The following is a 6000-nucleotide window of genomic DNA, read 5'->3' as shown; positions in this document are numbered from 1 at the left end:
AGCATTAAAGCTTCCTTTAGGTAGTTTTGAAGCTTGTCCACAAAGTCCAAAACATTAGACTCTGGGGAAGATAGGGACCCCTCCCAGTGGTGTTTCATCAATTCCAAAGGTCCACGGACTTCTTTTCCATAGACCAGTTCAAACGGGGAGAATCCCAAGCTAGAGTGTGGAACTGCCCGGTAGGCAAAAAGGCGCTGAGGCAAAGCCAAGTCCCAGTTGTTGGAATAGGCAGTTACAAACTTTTTAATCATCTCCCGAAGGGTCCCATTGAACCTTTCCACCAACCCATTTGATTGGTGATGATAGGGGAGAGTCACTAAGTGCTGAACACCGTGACTGTGCCACAGCTTCTCCATCACCCTTGAAAGAAAATTGGTCCCAGTGTCTGTGAGAACCTCTAGGGGCCAACCCACCCTTGCAAATATATCTGCCAAGGCTTGCCAAATAGCATTGGCATCGATATGGCTAAGAGCCACAGCTTCTGGCCAGTGAGTTGCAAAGTCTACAATAGTTGATATACATTGTTTCCCCCTCGGGGTTTTATTCAGCAAGGGCCCCACCACATCAACAGCCACTCTCTCAAAAGGGGTGCCAATCACAGTTAGAGGCTGAAGTGGGGCTTTACCCTTATCAAGGGCCCTCCCCACAGTCTGGCATACCTCACAGGACTGGACAAACCTGGCAATGTCCTTGCCCATCTCCTCCCAATAAAATTGCTGTCTCAGCCGGTCTTTGGTTCTTTTTACTCCCAAATGGCTGCTGGGGTGATCATGGGCGAGGCTCATGAGTCAGAGGCAATGTTGGACCAGTACCACCAACTGACAATGCGGCCTCCAGCCACTTTGGTCACCTGGTCGAAGGGACTCACAGTACAGCAGGCCTCTGTCCATCACAAACCGGGATTGGGTGACTGCACTGAGGGGAAGATCCTTCCTTGCCTGTTCACAGGCTTCCTCGAAACTTGTGTCATCCTCTTGCTCCTTCTGGAAAGCAGTTGAGGTCACTGGAGGAGACTACCTCATTAGGTGTTTCCACAACATCTGGAGGAGTCACTGGTGCAGATTCAGCTGGCTGCAGCTTATTAGTCTGGCTGTGGGTTAAGACACTTACGTAGTCTCCTGCACATCTGCCAAGTTCCTCTGGAACGTCTGCAAAGTCTTCCAGAAACTGTGTGTACACATCTCCCTTTTGGTCAGCCTCAGGTTCTGCAGACTGAAGCTTGTGTTCTTTTGGTTCCTGGAACACATGCTCTGCTAAGTCTTCTCCCACTAACATGGCCACTGGGGTATAATCATGCACAGCAACTTTCCAAAGTCCATTCCAACCTTCATAGGTAATCGATACCTGGGGATGATGGGCAGCACAATACCTTCTGCTTCATGCAGGCGCCTTACTCTCCTTTCTTCTCCCGGGAGGAGGTACTTGGGATTGATAAGAGAGCGATAAACAGTAGTCAGGAGAGAAGCAGTATCTTGCCAAGCAGCAATTTCACAGCCATCCACCATGACCTTCTTCCAGTGGTGCTGGCAAATATACCCTGGATCAAATGCAGGCGAAGTAATCTGAGGCCTCTCGGGGATCATGTGGTGCATGTCAGTCCTAACCTTGGGGCACTTATTCAGAAAGTGGCCCAACTGGTTGCACATAAAGCACCGTGGCACCTTCTCCACCGTGGGCAACTTCCTACCAGCACTTGGGAAAACAGGTTGCTGTTGCTGTGACGGCTGTCCTTTTTCTTCTGTCTGCTTTCTGGACTGGGGTGGGGACTTAGGAGACTCCCTTTTATGCCAGTCCCGATGAATGCTGTACCTCTGCCCTTTGTAGGCTTCTGCCAGTCGCTCCGCCCACTGGCCTGCTTCTTGAAGGATAAAAGGACTCTTGTCCACAAGCGGGCACCGAATGTGCTCAAGAAGATTCAGGAACTGGTCAATGCACATCAGGGCCTTGACATCAGCCAGCATCTTGGCTTCTGCAACTTCCACCCACAAGTCATAGGCTTTTTCCAGTCTGTGTATTAACTGTGGCTAGGACTCTTTACCTTCAAGCCTGATCTCTCTGAAGCGCTTTTGGGCCCCTTCCTTGGTGAATCCCACTCTCACTCTTTGCTTGAACAGCTTGTAATCTGTTCTCTCTTCACCTTCCATCTGGCCGGACACTGAATCCAGGACACCACTCAAGTGCAGTCTCAGCTTTTCCATGTACTGCTCTGGGGGGACCTTGTAGTCAATGCAGACTTGTTCAAAATTCTGCAGGAAGGCTTCGATGTCCTCTCCTTCCTTGTACAAGAGGTACTTCCAATGGTCCTCCTTCACTGGGGCATCTGGAGGAGGTGGACCCTTTGTGAGATTAGCCATCTCAAGCTCATGCCTCATTCTCTCTGTTTCCAGCTTCACTTTCTCTTTTTCCATCTCTAAGCGAGCTTGGTTCTCTTTCTCTTCTTTCTTCATTTTCTCTTTTTCCAGCTCTAAGCAAGCTTGGTTCTCTTTTCTCTTCTTTCTCAAGCTTCATTTTCTCTAGCTCAAGGTCTGCCTGCTTAAGTTGCAGCTGGAGATGCAAGATCTCTTCACTTGGGGAATCCATTGTTCTGGCTGTATCTTCCTTCTCAGACATGGGCCCAGCAGCCCTTGCTTGGGTCTTGCTTCTAGGAACAGGCATATCCTCTGATTTTGTCTTCCCAGTTCAGAAAAGCACGCACTACTTATTCTAGCCTCACTATCCAGTTGACCCGATAGCTAAAACATAAACAAAACCCCTTTTCACCACACCTTTACCAGACCTTTACTTGGTCTTGCAAGCACATTCAGCAAATGTGGCTTCCTTAAGCCAAAAGAGGGGGAAGTTTTTTTAAAAAAGCCAAATGTCACTCTGCCTTACCACGGTCCAAAATTAGTCCATCCCACCGCTACAGCCACCATGTCATGCCTCAGGTAGGGAGAGCCACTTTACACTGCCACTGCTAACAGGCTTTAGGGTCCCTTGGGAAGGCCCAGCATACCCTCCTAACCCTTCTGACCTCCATAGCTTGGCCAATAAATAGGCATGAGGACCCAGCAGAGTAACAACAAGCAAAAGAGTTTATTTACAAGGTGGTCAGTTAATATCAAACAAACAAGCAAACAAGGTGCATTAGCCACAATAGATGGGTGAAAGCAAAATAAATAAAAGGCCCTAGCACAACTGAACTCACTGTCCCACTGTCTGCCAGGCCTGTCTTCTCACCCTACCTGGATGAAGGCATCTCTCCCTAGCAGAAACCTCCTCTGGCCTGCTCCCTGCAAGAAAGAACACAGGCTTTTTTTCCTCCCAGACTTATATAGCACCAGCCCCCTGTGTTCTGATTGGCCAAAAAGGGTGCCAAAATGGCCTAGGGGCTCCTGGGACTTGTAGGCAGGCCTAATCCCACTAAGAACAGGCTTCTGAGGCCTTGCTAGGCCTTCCTGGCACAGCCTGATCACGACAGAGGCTCTATATCCAGTGGCAGCAATTGTCTGAATAACAGTGCTGGGAGGTAACAACAGGGGAGGGCCTCAGCCTCTCTGCCTTGTTTTCCTTGCAGGGCAACTGGTTAGGCAATGTATGAGAAAGGATGCTAGACTAGATGGGCCACCAGTGTGTTCCAACAGACTGTTTTTATGTTCTTATTTTATTCCCAGAGACCATACCAAGGGTCACACAACCTCAACCTCCTAAGAGATGGCCAAACTGTATAAAAGCATTGATACCACATTGTACAAAGGACTTCACCCTAGTAGATGCATTCAAGTACAGCTGGAAAATTATATACAAATCCAAAGCCAGCAATAAACTAAAAAGTAAATTATATCTAACAACTAGAAAACCTTTTCTTTTTCCTTACAACTAAAACTGTAATTTTGTTTCAATGCTCTATTCAAATTTAGTAAGGTCATCACCAAGAAGAAGAGATCTTTGACTGTTGCAAACTTAAACCTTGATGATCTTGTTGGTCTCCGAGATGCCACAGGATTAAAATCCTGATGTTCTACTGCAGACCAACATGGCTTCCTAACTGAAACAAGATACTGATAACATTTCTATGGGTACTAGACGCATCCCACTAGCCAACAGTTCACCATCCCTGGTTATACCATTAATACATATAGTGCTACAGTTGCAATGTGGTTGTGAAGTAATTTATTTTCCACAATGGCTTGACAAACTGGGCTATTGTAGGTTTGATTGACAAAAAAAAGATCCCATTATAATAGTGTGAGGGTAGAGGTAAGATGAGAGCCGCATTTTTCAGTTGAGACTCATTTCAATCTTTCTAAAATGCTCTTATGTACTGGAGAAGTTAGCAAGCATTACTGACTGATATGTTCATGTTTGTGACATTTTAGAGACAGAGACTGCAGCAACAGAATGAGTTCCACCAACGTGTTTGAAAAGTTGCCCAAATGAACCAGCCATTATAGGTAAAAAGGCAATTTAGATTTACTGTCTTAACTTAATCCTTTCCCTGGCATCCTTTCTAATACTAGCAGCAATGTAAAGACTCCCCCTTTTTTAGCAGAATGTTTATACTAACCACTACAAATGACAATATAATGAAGCCACAAACCACTTTCTAGTCATTACTGACATGTGTGTTCTGGTCACAGCCATATTGACCTGAAGAGGATTCGTGTTGTCTCAGTTCTACCTACAGTATTATCCTAAAGGAACAGAAAATGGCTTTAGGGGGAGAAGGAAGAAAGGGGAGAGGACTGGGCAAAATAATGCAGTATTTCGATGGGCCAGACTGACTATTCTGAGGAAATCAAAGGTGGTAAGAATATTGAAATGGACAGATTTCTTTTGTTGAAATGCTGTCAGGCTGCCAAAGAGCAGCATTTAGCTGACAAATTAGGAATGGAATATTGACAAGCAAGTAAATGGAATGGCTGTGCACTTTAACCTTAGATTCTCCAGTGCTTCTATTTAGTAACCACAATAGGCTAGAAATGGATGCTGTACTGTTTTGCACTGAAAGAAAAGGGAAACCAATGGCTTCATTAGGAAAGCTACTCCAGAGATTTCAAGAGGGGCTGAAATAGCCAGCCAAATGATTCATGGGGACTCTGGCTCAGATGCAGCAGCTGCTTGGCATATTGGCTGAGTTCTTATTGCACCTGCATGTTCAAATGAAGTCTCTGAGGGAAACTGGGCCCTAAAAACATATGAGATTTATCTTTACCTCTCAGCCAGGTGCACCGGGCATTATTCATTTTACATTCTTTAGGGCAATTTCATACCATTAGAGCTGGTCGGGCAAATATATCACAATACACCTATGGGGTATTTTTATATTAGGAACATATTTCTCAGAAGCGGGTTCTGTGATTTACTAGAACTGCTAGCACAAGAAGGAGACTACAGCACAGATGGAAGCAGGCCTGGTGCTGTCATAGAAAGTGATCATAAAGAATACATTTCATATGCACAGCAAACTTCTTCCTTCCAACAAAATACAATTGCCATCTCAAGTAATTTTCAGGATGGGTGTTTAACTCCCGCTTCTCTTCCCATAGCCAAATCTGACTATGAATCATTAGAGATGCAAGCAATCATAGTCTACAAAATACTGGAAATTATTTGGGGAGGGGGTCACTTCCAGGTGTCATTTTGTGCCTCAATTTAGGCATGAATCCTATGAGAAACAATAATATATTATATGAAATAAGAAAAGGACCAAGATTTTTGGGGGGCAACTGTGAATGCATTTTGATCTCATTTGTAATTAAAAAGAAGGGCAGATGGTGATAACTAGGGTTCCCAGTCTCCAGTGGGAGCAGGGCATCCCGCACTTCTACCCTCTTTCTCTACCTCTTACCTGGCTGAAAGGGGGGGAGGTGCGAGGAATGGGCCCAGGAGCTCTGGAGTGCGCTTCTGTGCACTAAAGACCCTCCTTGTCACAATGGGAATGAGGTCATTCCCAGTGTAACAACATAGGGTCTGGAATGTGTGCACAGTGAGTACCCCCTAAGACATCCCTCATCCCCC

The sequence above is a fragment of the Eublepharis macularius genome, chromosome 2 (assembly GCF_028583425.1).
Source record: "Eublepharis macularius isolate TG4126 chromosome 2, MPM_Emac_v1.0, whole genome shotgun sequence".
NCBI classification, from domain to species: Eukaryota; Metazoa; Chordata; class Lepidosauria; order Squamata; family Eublepharidae; genus Eublepharis; species Eublepharis macularius.
This window is presented reverse-complemented; position numbering follows the sequence as displayed.